Source organism: Calliopsis andreniformis, unplaced genomic scaffold, assembly GCF_051401765.1.
Source record: "Calliopsis andreniformis isolate RMS-2024a unplaced genomic scaffold, iyCalAndr_principal scaffold0133, whole genome shotgun sequence".
Taxonomy (NCBI): Eukaryota; Metazoa; Arthropoda; class Insecta; order Hymenoptera; family Andrenidae; genus Calliopsis; species Calliopsis andreniformis.
Window position 1 is genome coordinate 914,089 of NW_027480542.1, and position 16,901 is coordinate 930,989.

The 16,901-nt window shown below is 42.0% G+C and overlaps 1 protein-coding gene across 1 annotated transcript in view; it reads left to right on the forward strand.

The window, feature by feature from the left end:
* Positions 1–16,901, forward strand: part of LOC143187638 (putative peptidoglycan muropeptide transporter SLC46) — a 148,622-nt gene that overhangs the window by 114,757 nt on the left and 16,964 nt on the right. The window lies entirely within an intron of this gene.

Here is a 16,901-nt window from a genome sequence, read left to right on the forward strand (position 1 = left end):
TCCAGACAATTCAAACGAACGGCTTGTTCCCGCAATTCGTGTTCAGTAAGAACAAATTCATCCATGTCCATGATTTGTTAACTCTTGAAAGTAACAGCACATTACACACAAATCTTTTATTTTACTTTTATATATTCTGATCACAGTTTAAACTGGTGTCATATGTCGCAATCACGTTGCATCTGTTTGTTCGTATAAAATTTCTGATGATTTTAGATTATACTGACATTATGCTGACGAGAAGTCACACGCAATTCGAGAAACTAAATAAATCATATAATATATTACAAATGCATTTTAAAAATTATTTAAGCAAAAAAAAGAAAAAAAATGTATTCTTTTTAGAAATCATTTTAACACTTACTGTATTAGTATAAATACAATGCTTACATCTTTTTTTCATGTATTATGCAATGGTTATAAATACAATGCAGATATATGACTAATCAGCTGTTATTGAATCAAACATTCATTTATACAATTTATAAGAACATAAATACTAAACATAAATTTTTTCATATTACATTATGAGATTGCAAGTGATATATAGATGTATTGCTAATCAATTACGACGAAATATTAGACATCTATTATACAATTTGGCTAAATGTATAATCATAATTGATGTAGAACATGTTGACGAGTAGTTGTGATGGTAAAGTAAGGGGAGGGGAATGGGGGGGGGGGGGGGGGGGGGGGGCCAAATCGTTTGCGCTCGATGTGTGATACGAATCAGAGTAGGAAGTCTCCCCCTCCCAATTCATGTGATGAGCCATTCACATAGCTCATAACAACAAATAGAAGTGGAAGGAGTAAAGCATATTTGCAATGGTCGGAAGCCAACTGAAAACATTTCTTACGGGAACTTGCCTGAGTTATTCGTTAAATGTTGTGCTAAAATATAAAGTTCAATCTGTAAACTTCGTGTCACACGTGTGAGTTAATTGTGTTTGAAATATTTCGAACCGAAAAAAATTGTATTAATTACTATTAATTGTATACCTGAATACAGTTTTTATAAATAGAATTAAATCAAAATGTGTTCTCAATATCATGAAGAAAATAATGAATCTGTGTCTTATACTCCAATCAACGAATCAACCGAAGATAATGCATCGTCTCCTAAGAAAATTAAATATGTGAAGTATGTATTAATCTTACTCTTAATCTTAAAATGATTATATATATAGTCAGTTCTTGGCCCTTCTGCAACGCACATGTTTCCAAAAAATGCTGATTTCTTCCTACGTGAGTCCTGTTGTCCTGGTGGGGATACCTTACAATGAAATTACGAGACACTACTTGGAGGAAGAGGAAACTCCTTCGAAAAAATCTTGTTAGTCAGTCGGAAAGCCTCTGTGAAGGCATGTTAATTCCTCAAGAGTACTACGGAATGTTCTGGGTGTATGTGGAGAACAACGGAGACGCTAATGCTTCCGTTGAAGCATATCAACGACCGGGTCCGCATTTAATGAATTAACAACAATCGGCCCCTTTCGGGGCCACCAATTCTTTTTACAACGTAGGAACAACAAGTTCCATTAAAAATAAATTCAGTGATTGTATCGCTTGATCAGTATTGGTGGTCGTGCAGTGAAGTGAATACATCTTCGATACAGTATGTCTAATGTCTTAAATTTATATGTATCTTATAAAAAAGAAATTGATTTCTTCTAGTTCTAATTCTACTTTCAAACCGTCACACCCACGCCCTGTTCGTATCTTGGGAAGAAGGTACCCGCTGACATCAACATCCTATAAATATTTAGAAATTGGAATCGCAGTTGGACCCATATCAACCGTTGAAATTATTCTTGGTGATAATCGGGGCACTCAACTTCTATTACCTGCACCAATATGGGATGCACTCATTGAAAAACGTGCAGAAATTAAAGAATGTGTTCTATCCGTGAGTTTAGATTCCCCACCAATATGGATTGAAGAATTTGTAATAGAATTTACCAAAATTCATAATGTTAAGCTTATAAAATTTAGTCCAGCTAATATCTCCTTATATTACACTATGGAAACGTTGAATAATTTATTCAATCATGTAAAATGTATTAATCTTATGCGGTCACAACTATATGAAAATACACATCGTATTAATATTCAGTTCATAAATTCTGTAAATGTTTTGAAACAAAATGGTGTCACACCAAAAGCGAACTTGTCATGTATTGCTAATATGATATGTAACAGTAAATATTTCGACGACGATTCTTTGATTGATTGTGAACTACTAGCGTGTGCTTTAAATATTCTTGTCTACAATGCTAATATTTAATATTGTATAAAATTCTATTGTGATTTTATGCATTTAAATAATATTAAAAAACATTTAATAAAAATTAACATTAAATTTTAATTTCATGCAATTTAATTACCTATCACATTCTACCTTCCCACTTCATGCTTACATTTCTATCAATCAATTCGTAATAAGTGGAACTAATATATAATTTTTTAAAATTTTATTATATTTCAAATAACTAATTTCATGTACTTAATAACATTTTTTTTTTTTTTTAATATTTTAAATCCATTTATTGAAAAATTGAATAATTTCACACATGCACACAGTCTATCATTCTTCTTCTTCTCCCCAATCGATATAATAATAATCCATTCCAAATAATCTTCTTAGCCCCCAAACGTCTGCATCTTCCCCCTAAATCCACAACAAATGTAAAATTAAATCGCTCTGCCATCTTCATCGATAACTACTGATAGCTCTTCGATAATTTAAATTGATGTAGCCTGTAATTGGGGGATATAGCTTCTTCTGTAAGATTAAAAATAAAAAGGTTGTTAAAACATCACATCACGTAAGTTCTCTCAAAATTTGAAAAAGACGTGGATGTTTATACATACTGTTGGAATCGCTTAAAATAAGAGATCCAACGGAGGTCCGGATAAGGTGAGAGTGAGGGTATTTGAAAGAAGCAGATACACAATTTTAATCTTTGTCGGCCCTTAAAAGGGCTTTTAAGCGACTTTTATTAAAATTTCGAAATGTTTGTGTCGGGGCTGGGGGCTCCTTGCTCCTCTTCGGAACTGGGGGCCCTTGGTGGTGACGCCGGTGCTCCCTTTAGCGACGTTGACGTCTGAAAACAGAAACGCGGCGAAACCCCAGCGGTAAGCGAGAGTGTAAATCCAGCTATACCGAAGATTCCCGACTCCAGGCTTTGCTCACGAGCCTATGTGGAGGGGATAGCAGTACCTTGCCTGTAGCGCAAAGGTAATGCAGTGGACTGTATTATCGACTCTTCTTCTGGTGCGAAGAAGAAGTCGATGAGCGAGTGGCTTGAGAGGAGGAGGGACCCCTCTTCTCTTCGCCTTGCACCTTATCGAAAGGCTCGTTTCGTACGAATCCCGATAACTTAGGGATTCGTGAGCGGAGGGACACGCTATAACCAGCGAATTGCTGGTCCTGGAGGCTGAGGACGGCCAGAGGCTCCGCGACTCCGTTCACCTCACCGTGTGCTTCTATTCGTCACACGGGGGTTGCTTCTAAACGGGGTGGCAGAGCACGAGTAACGCAGAATTGATAGGCACGTACGTTATCTCTCTCTGTTGTAACCCGTCTCTCAGGGATCCAACAGGCAGCGGCCTTTGTTGCTCCGAGACGAAAACGAGACTCAGAGAATCAGGGCAGGCCTCGATTCCAAGAGTGCAAATGTCGATCAATTGTCCCCTAAGACAAACCAGGTGCTCTTTCGTACGTAGTATACGTACGAATTGAGCAGAGCAGAATCCTAGTTGGTCGGCGTCAGTGGTTCAGCTTTTGAGAGCTAGTGAGATTTCAAGTGTCTGGTAACCAAACTACTTCAAATCTGAAGACTGGCTAGCTGAGGTACGCTTGACGAACGTTCGCACTGACTGTTTCAAGCTTGGTTGTCGTAAGACGACTGGGGCGAGAGCCGCGCGTGTCTCCGCGAAGCGGAAGACGTGCTAAATCTTACCACTACCCGGCGCTCACAAATTATCTTTTATTTCGTGCTAATGTAGTACGATGTACTCTCTCTTTCCTTCAGGCTCCGATGTCCCCACTCGACATCGAGCCTGGAGTTCAAAACCGTTGCTCGACAACGCTTACTTTGTTTGAACTTCAATTTTGACGATAAAAACAAGTCATACGACAGCTGATCGTGTTTTGCTGCTAGGACAACGGATGCTCCAACCGAAGGCAACCTTCGGTCGGTCACGTATACCAACAACTTACGAATCTCGCGGACGAGCCAAATGCCCGTTATATAACCGCTTTTTAAACAATATGCATAAAACTTCTTATTCTAATATAATGTATTATACAAATCAAATATTTCTGTCTTTGTCTTTGTCTTTGTCTTTGTCTTTGTCTTTGTCTTTGTCTTTGTCTTTGTCTTTGTCTTTGTCTTTGTCTTTGTCTTTGTCTTTGTCTTTGTCTTTGTCTTTGTCTTTGTCTTTGTCTTTGTCTTTGTCTTTGTCTTTGTCTTTGTCTTTGTCTTTGTCTTTGTCTTTGTCTTTGTCTTTGTCTTTGTCTTTGTCTTTGTCTTTGTCTTTGTCTTTGTCTTTGTCTTTGTCTTTGTCTTTGTCTTTGTCTTTGTCTTTGTCTTTGTCTTTGTCTTTGTCTTTGTCTTTGTCTTTGTCTTTGTCTTTGTCTTTGTCTTTGTCTTTGTCTTTGTCTTTGTCTTTGTCTTTGTCTTTGTCTTTGTCTTTGTCTTTGTCTTTGTCTTTGTCTTTGTCTTTGTCTTTGTCTTTGTCTTTGTCTTTGTTTTTTACATAACATTAACTTATTGTTTTTACCATTTATAGTGTTTGTGGAGAAAAGAAGAAAAAAATGATTAGTGTCAATAAATTTGAACATTTTACATACTTGGTATGTGTTTAAGAAGCGGTTATATAACGAGCACGTGGCTCGTTCGCGAGATTCGTGATCTGTTAGTATACGTGACCGACCAAAGGTCGCCTTCGGTTGGATATTCCGTTGTCCTGGCAGAAAAACACGATCTATTGTCGTATGACTCGTTTTTATCGTGTACATTGAAGTTCGAAACAAAGTGAGCATTGTCGAGCAACGTTTTGAACTCCATGCGCGATGTCGAGCGGGGACATCGAAGCCTGAAGGAGAGAGAGAGTCAATCGTACTACATTAGAACGAAATAAAAGATAATTAGTGAGCGCCGCGTAGTGGTAAAATTTTGCACATTCTCCGCTTTGCGGAGACACGCGCGGCTCTCGCCCCAGTCGTCTTACGACATTCAAGCTTGCAACAGTCAGTGCGACCGTTCGTCAAGCGTATCTCAGCTAGCCATTCTTCAGATTTCAAGTAGTTTGGTTGCCAGACAATTGAAATCTCACTAGCTCTCAAAAGCTGAAACACTGTCGCCTACAAACTAGGATTCTGCTCTGCTCGATTCGTACGTATACTACGTACGACAGAGCACCTAGTTTGTCCTAGGGGACAATTTAACGAGATTTGCGCTCTTGGAATCGGGGCCTGCCCTGATTCTTTGAGTTTCGTCTTTGTCTCGGAGCAACAAAGGCCGCTGCCTGTTGGATCCCTGAGAGACGGGTTACAACAGAGAGAGATAACGTACGTGCCTATCAATTCTGCGTTACTCGTGCTCTGCCACCCCGTTTAGAAGCAACCCCCGTGTGACGAATAGAAGCACACGGTGAGGTGAACGGAGTCGCGGAGCCTCTGGCCGTCCTCAGCCTCCAGGACCAGCAATTCGCTGGTTATAGCGTGTCCCTCCGCTCACGAATCCCTAAGTTATTTGGATTCGTACGAAACGAACCTTTCCAAAAGGTGCAAGGCGAAGAGAAGAGGTCCCTCCTCCTCTCTAGCCACTCGCTCATCGACTTCTTCTTCACGCCAGAAGAAGAGTCGATAATACAGTCCACTGCATTACCTTTGCGCTACAGGCAAGGTACTGCTATCCCCTCCACATAGGCTCGTGAGCAAAGCCTGGAGTCGGGAATCTTCGGTATAGCTAGACTTCCACTCTCGCTTACCGCCGCGGTTCCGCCTCTATCTCTCTTTTTCAAACGCCAACGTCGCTAAGGGTAGTAAAGGCGTCGCCACCACCAGCCAGGGCTCTCCGCTCCACCAACGACCACCTGAGCCGCCGAGGGCCGGAGCCACACCAAGCCCCCCCCCCCCCCCCCCCCCCGCCCCCCCACGAGATTTACAAGTTTGAATAAACGTCGCTCAAAAGCCCTTTTAAGGGCCGACAAAGATTAAATTTGTGTATTCGTTTCTTTCGTATTCCCTCCATCTCACCTTATCCGGACCCCCGTTGGATCTCTTATTTTAAGCGATTCCAACACATATGTATACTTACACTTCTATTTCGTTCTTTGATGAAGTTTCTCGGGGAAGCAATCTCTGTAACGAACTACATATTATGTTCATATGACACCTCTGAATCAACTGACAACGATGTTCTTGCTGAACAACCATTTGCATTTTATCGACCAATTCTTTTCCTTTTTAAAACAGATTCACATGTTTATCGATCAATTTTCCGTCGATAAAACAGATTCACATGTTTATCGATCAATTTTTCATCGATAAAACAGATTCACATGTTTATCAATCAATTTTCCATCGATAAAACAGTTTTACATTTTTATAGATCAACTCTCCATCGGTAAAACAGTTTTGCATGGCTTTCAACCTATATCAATGCATGACGTCATCGGGTGTGACGTCACCCCGCCCGTCCCCCATCTATGACGTCAGCCCCCTCGACAACCTGTTCAGAACCCCCATATATATACTACTTAGAATGTTTATCGTAATATCCTTTTGAACGTACTTTTGCTTTGTTTAAATTATCAGTAGCTATATTGCGGATTTGTGTAATGTGAGTGATCAATTCTATTAAATAATCTCCATATGATTTTAATTTTTCGTCAGTGGGAAATGAACTTGGTTCTCGAGCAGGTCTTCCAAAGATTAATTCGTATGGAGTAAAATTTGTAGCTTCATGAACAGAAGTATTGTAGGAAAATATGGCGAATGGTATCAATAGATCCCAATCTTCATAATTATTCATGTAGTGTTTCAGATATTCGGTGAGTACAATGTGGATTCGTTCCAATGATCCATTAGTTTGTGGACTGTATCCAGAAGTTGTAATTTGTTTGATTTTAAGTATTTCTGACAAATTATTCATAAGGTTTCCGATAAAACTGGTTCCCCTATCGGTTAATATTGCACGGGGTGTGCCATAAATTGCAATAAAATGTCTTGCAAAAGCGTCTGCTATGGTAGTAGCTCTAATATTCGGTATAGCTACGGCCACGCAGTACTTTGTCAAATTATTTTGCATTGTCAATATATATTTGTTTCCGCTGGGTGTACTTGGTAATGGTCCTACTGTATCCAAGGCTATTTTATCGAATGCTTCCACAGGTGTGTCAGTAATCAGCATAGGTTGGCGGGATTTTGCTCGAACGAGTTTCTGTTCTTGACAACTTTGACATCTTTGAATAGACTCTTGAATATCGTTGCGCATTTCTGCCCATTGATATTTTGATCGGATGCGTTTATACGTTTTTGTCACTCCTTTATGTCCTCCAATTAAACTATCGTGAGCTTCACGGATTATATCTTGTCTGTCTTCCGCAGAAGGTGTTATGATAGTACAATTACAAATGGTAATTTGCTGAATTGTTCCTATAAAAACTTCTTCTAAAATTTTGTAAAGTTCTTTGGCAGATAGCTTGTGAAAATCTCCAATTGCAGATATCCGGAATGACTTAATTTGATTCTGTTTCAAAGTACATTTGAAGTTTTGTAAACCAGAGCGTATATCCTCCTTTACAATATTATCATAAAATTTGTCGCAGATAACTATACTGAAGATCTTAAACAATCCATTATCCGTGGTTATTACGTGTCCCTTCTTCGGTTGTATTTCCAAAAGATTTGATTTGTTTATTAATTCGGTGTCGACTAGTAGTTTTCCAACGGAAGTTACTAAATTGCAATCGGCGGATATAAAATGTACATAATGTCCTTCTTCAGTGGTAAGAGTGTTTGGTGAAATATTAATTCGGTGCGTGTCTTTTTGCTGAACCTCTTCCAGGTCATCGGTTGACGCGTGATCAGTAATAGGAGATGGGTAAGGATCGACTGTGCGCTCCAAAACTCCGGGTACGGTTGACCTGTACTCAGGCAGTGAGCTTACACCTGTTTTGTTTGTGACCCTTACAGGTGGTGGACTTATGGTAGGTTGTAAAATGCTATTTGTATTTTGAGGTAATGTTTCTGATGTACTAAATAAATCCTGCTGTGGATTTTCAATAACTGTATTCTCTGTATTACTAATTCCTAGCGGTTCTTCAAAGGAGATCAAATTTTCCACTAAAGTATTTTCTTCAATGGGACAAGAGATTGGTGTGGAGTTTGCTGCTGGTAAAACGTCAATCAGAGTGTCTAAAGTGTTTTCTGGTTCCAATACTTCACGAGATAAAGTGAGTAGAGTCCTGTTTCTATCTATTATTGGTGAGTGTTTAACTTTCCCACGTGCAGGTTCTGCTATTTCTTCTGAACTACTTGTGTCCTGGTATTTAGGACTTCTGTCCCTATCTCGTCGTTACTGTTGTATGCGGTGCCCTATTGAATCGAGGTTGGCGTTTGCTTTCGGTAGTTGAGCTTTAAAATCGGGATCCCTACGATCTCGTGGGATAAGTGGCAAGCAAACTGTTGAAGGATTGCGCGCCAGTGCGTCTGCGTTCTTGTTCGTTTTTCCAGATTTATGTACAACTTGATATTCATACTCCAAGAGTCTGTGTTTCCACTTCATGAGCCTAGAAGTAGGGTGCTTAACAGAATGTAACCAAACTAATGGTCGGTGATCTGTTACCAAAGTGAATTTCGTTCCATAGACATAAGGTCTAAAATACTTTACAGCATATACCATTGCCAAACATTCCTTTTCTGTGGCCGAATAATTTCATTCAGCTTTGTTTAAACTGCGGCATGCATAGGCAATCGGTAGATCATTTCCTATTTCTCCTTGAGTGAGTACAGCTCCAATAGCATGTTCAGATGCGTCTGCGGTAATAATAAAAGGTTTGCTAAAATCAGGATATTGTAGTATGGGTTGTTGACTGAGTTCATCACGTAACTGTTCAAAACTTCGTTGTTGTTCTTCAGTCCATTTGAATCGAATCCCTTTTCCTAGTAATTGTATCAAAGGTTTAGCCTTTAATGAGTAATCCTGTATAAAATGGCGATAATATCCTGTTAATCCTAAAAATTGTTGAATGTTCCTTTGCGTTTTTGGTACTGGGAAATTTTTCACAGCTTGCAATTTCTTTAAATCCGGTTTTACTCCATCAGAAGAGACAATGTGTCCAAGGTACGCAGCTTCTTTTCGAAGGAATTGGCATTTATTAGTTTGTAATGTCAGTCCAAATCTTCTAAGACGATTAAAAAATTTTCTAACTTTAATATCGTGCTCTTGAAGTAACGAGGAAAATATGACTTGCGACGTGACCGCCCCGCCGAGCCGTATTCGGCTTAGGACGGGCGTGCAGATCTGGCCACGACGCGTCCCACGCCTTGAGTTTTCCGTGGGCGCCAGGTATCTTTCGATACCGGCGTGGAACGCGTCTCCTGTTTTCCTAAACCCGCGGCCCGAGCCAGCTCTTCGCGCGGAGAGGGGCGAGGTCCTTTCGAGCGCAGGGTGAGGAACGCTTCGGGATTTCGGGTTCTTACGACGAGAACGCCAGTCAAAACTCGGTTTTCTCTCGTATTAAAAAAGATATATTTCAGCGAGAAACTTACAGGACTTAGACGACTTCGTACACGCGCTGTCCCGCGATACGTGGCCGCGGGCAGTTACCCGTTCCCCGCTACAATAATCGCGTAACAAGGTTTCGAGCGACGACGAGGTTGAAACGCACGTTTGGCACGCGAAAGAGAACCGCCCGCGTGGCTGCTGTTGCACCGAAGTTACACCAGCAAGCCGAAGATGTATCCGCACGCGACAACCATTAGCTAACGCGCCGCTAAGCCGCAGACTCGCCGTTTGGCCGAGTCCGCAGGCTTCGAGAAACTCGCACGCGAAAGCTTTCTTCCTGTAACACGGCCTGTACCACCACCAGGAGTCGGCCCTCTCGAGATTTCGATTGCGAACGATCTAGTCCGAGTCAACCGGGGAGAACAATGGAGGAAGACTTACCACCTGTGACCTGGTCAGCGTCCCGTACAAGAAGAAGGCCGAGATCGCTGCGTGCGGCAGGATCTCGGCACGCGACGCTTCCCCCACTGTGCTCTCGCGACCAATTATTCGTTGCGCCGTTCGAAGATTGGCGGCTGATTGGCAAGTCCTCCCTGAGTCCCCCTGGAACTCTTCCTGCGGCGTGGATCCGAGGCGCAGTAGTAGACGTCGCTCTTCCGGGGTCCGCTGCCATCATCTGCCCGCGAGATGGCCCCCGTGGCTTCGTCCCTAAGCCTCTCCGTCGAGGATCTCTCCCCGGAACGCGAGGTGTGGTGGCCAACCTCGCCCGCTTCGGCTGGTCTCCATGCACCGGTGCGTCCTCACACATCCGTGGGGCAGCCCTCCCATCGTGTGTCCTCCCTGAGTGGCACGATGGGTTCCCACAGCCTCCCAATTTCGGCGTCGTGTCACTCGCCGGGTGAAGTGACTCTGGAGCGGCGGGTACCCTGGCCGCTCCCCGATTCCGAAGATCCGCCGCATTAGACCGTGTCGATGGTGTGGAGGTGGTCTCGCACCTGTCGCCTGCCAATGCTACCATCTAGGTCGCTGAGAGATCTCGATGAGCTAGGGCGCAAAATAGATCTTAGAAATACGTAGAGCTCTCTCTGGTGCGCACTAAAGGCTTCTCTTGCTCCGGGAAGGGTTCGGCTTTGTGACTGGCACTTGTGCCACGTCACAGACTATATCATCGAGATAGACAAACAGTTCAACTCCTTGTAAACCGGTTAAAACTAAGTTCATGAGTCGTTGAAATGTAGGCGGTGCGTTTGTTAAATCAAAAGGCATACGAGTGAATTCGTAATGTCCATATGGAGTGGTAAAAGCAGTTTTTGCTTGATCCTTCGGATTCATTCCTATCCGATGAAATCCATTCGCTAAATCGAAGACAGAAAAATATTTTGCGCCACCCAGTTTGTCTAAAATTTCTGTAATTTGTGGAAGTGGATACTTGTCACTGATCGTTTTTTCATTCAGTGCTCGGTAATCGATGACCATTCGCCACCTTTTATTGACATCGGCGTCAGATTTTTTAGGTACAATCCATAGAGGTGAATTATAAGGTGATGTAGAGGGTTTGATGATTCTTTGTGAAAGAAGAGCTTCAACCTGCTGCTGAATTTCCTTTTGATGTATGGGCGGATACCGATACTGTCTAGTGTTAATCGGAATTTCATCTTTTAGATGTATTGAATGGTTGAAATCTGGAACTTTGTTAAGTTTATCTCCTGGCACATAAAATCGATCCGAAAATTCTTCAATAATTTCTCTAACATGTTTCTGTTCCTCGGAATTAAGATGATCATTTTTTAAACTTTTCCAAATATGATGAGTTCTATCTCTTCCATTAATTGGTTTCTCCTGATATGACTCTACTGGATCTTCATCTGAACTATCCATGATTTCGTAAGGGTCAATATCTTGAGGTTCTATTTCTATTTCTATTTCTTCTTCTCTAGCATTCGTGGCTAAAACGTAACATGTACCTTCGTGATTACAAACCGCAGCCTCACCAATAAAAACGTTTTTTGGTGTTCTAATACGAGGTAGATAACCCTCTTTAACTTTGGGATTAGCTATTTGAATGCCTATTTGTTGTTTTGTCCTTGCTGGGATACGATATTTCGTTTTAGAAGGGTTGGAAATCTCTTCCATTTCCGAAAGATTAGAAAAACGAATTGGTCTGACAGGTTGACTTTTTGTAACCAATGTATTATGATAATACGAAATCTCTACTCCTTCTTGTAAACGAAACGGACTTCCAATGAGACCATCTGCTTCTATTGCAAGATCCTTGACTACATAGAAAAATGCAGGAATTTCATTGATACGAAGAATAGTAGTTCCTAATGTACGAATAGGTGTTGTGTTAATTCCAGTAATTTCAATTTCTTCTCTAGAAACTATTGCTGCCTTTCCTCCTAAAACGTTGAGAACTACCAAATTAATAGATGCCCCACCATTAATTAAAAATTCTCCCGTTCCTGATTCCAATTCCGGGACTTTAATTTTGATACGTGGTGCTGGTGTTTCCTTGATGAGGAGTCTTCTTGAAAGTGAACTGTTTTCCGGCGATGTTTGTCGTTTCTGCTCATCGCGTCGCCTGTACGTTGAGCACGATCGAAGTTTAAAGACCCGGTTGATTCAACTGATGAATCTCGCGAATTTTTCTGATATCTTGAACTACGTGGATTTTTACTACAAGAATTACTATCGTGTCCTTTATTCTCGCAATGCCAACAGTACAGACCTGATTTACGATTTTTGTCAGAGGGTTTTAAGATAGAGTAATGTTTATGTCTGTCGTCTGTTTTTGGAAAGAGAGAACACGTCTAGACGGGGAGTTCGAGTGACTCTTATTACGTAAAGTCAAAGCGGTAGTGTTTGGTTTACGTTCTGGTTCCTCTTCAGATCCAGATGTGCTCCTGTATCTTCCCCTAAAACGGTCGTATCTGCTTGGAGAATGTGGATATGCCACTTCACGGTCACGATAACGAAAATCTTCGGAGTAGCGATTTCTACGAGACCACCTTGAGGGTGATTTGTACCGAAACACTTGTCGCCTATTCTTTAGTTTCCTATCTATTTGCAACACAGCGTCGTAAGCTTCTTCAAGATTTTGAATATCCCGAATATGAGCAGATATCTTCCACGAAATACGATCCGGTAAACCTTCAATGAAGTTTTCTAACACATCCTTTTCCATTTCTTTGACAAACTCTTCCGCGTTGTCCTTCTATTTTTCCCTTACAGCTCCACGAGTACAATAAACAAGATGACCCGTTCTATCGACATACTGTCGCAAACTTACTCCCTCATGTATATGAAGACTTGCGATTTCCGCTTGAAAATAGGATAGACTTTCTCCTGGTGCAAAGCGTTTCTTCAAATGTTTCAACAGTGACTTTATATTATCAAATTTATGTTCTAACGTATACCTATGTGCAGGGCCAGGAAGTTTAGTTAAAATAATCCTGAGGAATTCAGTTTCAGTACCTTCAGGAATCAAAGTTAACCCGTCCTCTACACTTTGTGCAAAACGCGATAACGGCGGATTTTCTCCGTCGAATATCGGTATTGTCGCAGTAACGTTTTGTATACACGTCCTTTGCGTCAGAAGTGACATCGAATTAGCAGTTGAAATTGTCAAATTCGTAATGTCGTCTGTATTCGTCATTTTTATTATAAATAACTGACTTAACTAGCGAAAACTAGTATATTGTCTATACCCTGCTAAGAGTAAAATTTAAATCAAACCCGAATTTGACCAGCGATCCGGAACCTGTTGACAAATCCCACCGCTGTCACCAATTTGTTACGAGACGGGAGGCGAGCAGCGCGAGAGACCGTCGAGGATAGGTATATTTCCAAAGAATATAGTGGTTGATGTGTTGGTTGGTACACGGATGAAACTGATGCGAGATCAGAAGAGCCGTTAGGATTATTGTAGACGAGGACGGACCTGATGTAAAATCAGGGAGCCTCTGAGGATAGGTGTGCTTGCGGACGAAACTGATCGGTGATCAGTGAGCCGCAGGAGAGTGAGTTTGTGAACGTACCTGATGCGAAATCAGGGAGTCACTAGGATCAGTTTTACAGACGAACTCAAATTAAATTGAGGTGCTGTTAAGGAGGTTGGCGAATTCGAACAGACGAGCCTGATGCGAAATCAGGGTGCTGTAAGGCAGTTGGATAATGTACAGACGAACCTGGTATCAGGTGGCTGTAGGAAGTAAACGAAACTGATGTAAAAATCAGCTAGCTACAGGATAGGTTAGCTTTCGTGGAGGAACTCGAATAAATCGAGGAGCCACTTGGTTGAATGCAGTTTCTTTGGAACTAAGGGTAAGCGGACGAAACTGATGTAAGATCAGAGAGCCGCAGAAGATGTTAGTGAGCCTCGTAACTTTTTAAATTATTAATTGATACAACTTGAGCGGTTAAGCTGTATGGTGGTGGATCTGTCAACTTCGAATGGGATCGCTTAAGGTAGTTATAGGTTTGTAAGCAATCTACGCAAAATTACAATGAATACTTAAATATATTCTAAATCAGTCTTTACGTACAAGTGTACAGTGTAGTGTTGTCGCGTAAAGTGTATGATATTAATGCACGGTGTTAACGCACTGGCGATGCGGGGACTTACAGAGTGGTCGTAGGAATTGCCAGATAGAATTTATGCCGACTCGCGGATTCTATGAGGTTAACTGTAGACTCGAAAGGGAACTTTAGCCCGATCTAACTGGATAGCAACCAACTCTGACGAACTTGACTATCAACGTGACGGTACTGTTCTGAACCCGTTAGGGCTAAAATCTGTGAGTTTATATAGGCCGAAAAATGAGTGGGGTTCGTTAGAAATTTCCATATAAGGAAATTTCTCACGGTTGGTACAGCGTCGTGGTTGCTACCCAGGTGCTCGGAGTCGCGCTTACATTAAGATAACGAAAAAAAAACGAGAGTGCTAGGGCGTTTTCTCTTAACAGGCAGAGACTTGAATATTTGGGAGAGTAGACGGAAAATATTCTCCGTACGTAACAACAATAAACTCGGTACATTCGAATTGCGACTCGTTTTTCATCCGATGCGGTTGAAGTTCGGACAGGTGAGCGATCACGATCAGCTGTCTGAATCTCAGACCCGATATCGAGTGGGGGTATCGGAGGCTGACAAAGAGAGAGAGCAAAATCGGTACATTAGACAAAGATAGACAATGATAAGCGAGCGCCGCGTAACAGATTTTCGGGGACTCCGCGATTTTCGCGGAGCGTCTCGCGCTCGCATGTCGAAGTCAGTCTTGCACCGATCGCTCGCACGGTAGCAAGGGACAGCGATTACAGAAGAGTCAGCTGAGTTAGGAAATTTGGGCACCAAGTTCCTTAGCTCTTGACGCCTTCTACGCTGTAATATCGTACTGCAGCTCGCTATAGCTCCCTTCGAGAATCACGTACTACACGTGCGAAGGAGCAGCGATTGTTTAGTCGCGATAATTTAAGAGACGAGTAACTGCGCTCTTGGAATCGGTGGTTACCTCGATTCCCTGAGTTTGCTATTCGTCGGAGGAGCAATCAAGACCACTTCTTGGTTGAGCCACGATATTGGCACCAAACAGAGAGGGTAAACGTAAGTGTATCACCTCTGCGTTGCCCGTGTTATATCACCCGTTTGGTAGCAACCCGCGTGCGACGAATAGATGCGCCCGTCGCGGTGAACGGTGAGTGATAAAACCTCTGGCCTTTATCAGCCACCAAGCCTAGCTAGTGCTAGTGCCGTGGGTCGAACGCTCGCGAATCGGGGCTTACAACCGTGACTCGTACGAGGCAAGCCTTCTTGGAAGGCAGATTAAACAGAGAAAAGGAGGATCCCTCCTCTCTGTACACTCGTCTGCCGACGCTTTCTTCAGAGCGAAGAAACGTCGGTAATACAGTCCACTGCACTACCTTAACGATACGTCAAAGTATTGCTCCCCCCTCTACATAGGCTCGTTACCGAAGCCTGGAGTCGGGAAGACACGATACAGCGTGATAGCCATACTCTCGCTTACCGGTGCGGTTCCACCGCTATTCTTTTTTTCAGACGCCAACGTCGCTGACAAGGCGTCACCCGACTCGAATACCAGGCCTCCGCTCCACCGCCAGCCCAAAGGAGTCGCCAGGACCACCGAGGGCCCCCTCTCCCCCGCCGCCGACAACCACAGGAGCCCGCCGCGGACGAGGAGCCACAAAGCTCGCAGCAAAAATAAAGGTTGTAGCTAAGCCCTTGTCAGGGCCGACTCAAATTGAATCGAGTGTACTTGTTTTCTCTCAAACCCCCAATTTCAGCTTATCCGTAACCTAGTTAAATCGCTTACTTTAAGCAATTCCAACATTCTGTCTATACAGAATTTCGCGATAAGTATCAGTTCGTAAAGTGGTAGGAATCTATCGCACCAAAGACTAAAGGCAGTATTACAATAAGAATAGAATTAAGTATCTTAGTATTGTAAAACATTTAGCCTGATAAATGATTTCATGTTTTATTTTAACAGGTTGAATGCCACGCCAATTTTACCGGGATTGTTCGTGGCGCCACGATGAACTTTCTATTTAGCGATACATATAATGTTGAAATATTATTTACAATAGATAATTTACAACGTATAAACATGATTGGCATGTTAATTTCGGCGGGGGTCACCGGTAACCCCCGCGGCGCTGGAGTACGATTTCGCGCGATTGTCATTTATCTCAAATTATGTCTTCGCATTGTTCAGTAATACTGTTATGATTTTATTATTTTTGAGATTGTTAACAATTAGGTAAGAACCTCTATTATATTTTTATATACTATAAACGTTTTTGCATTTCGTATCTCCTATTTATTTTTTTTTTGCCCATAAAGTTATGATTTCAAATGAAGATTCTGAGTCAAGCAATGATATACTTTTACCAAGTCCTTCCAAACGATGCCGAATGTTGTCAGATAGCGAGGAAAGTTCATCGAGCAGTTTGTCTGATATGGTAATACCATCTTCAGTATGTCGCCGTCGAATTGAATCATGCAGTGAAAGCGAATTTGAGGATGACGGTAATAATGACGTAAATAATACACAAGGAGTGGAACGTGATACAAATTGGCATATAACTTCGTGTAGTCAACCAAAGATTACGTTTTCTAATTCATCGGGAATCAATACACATC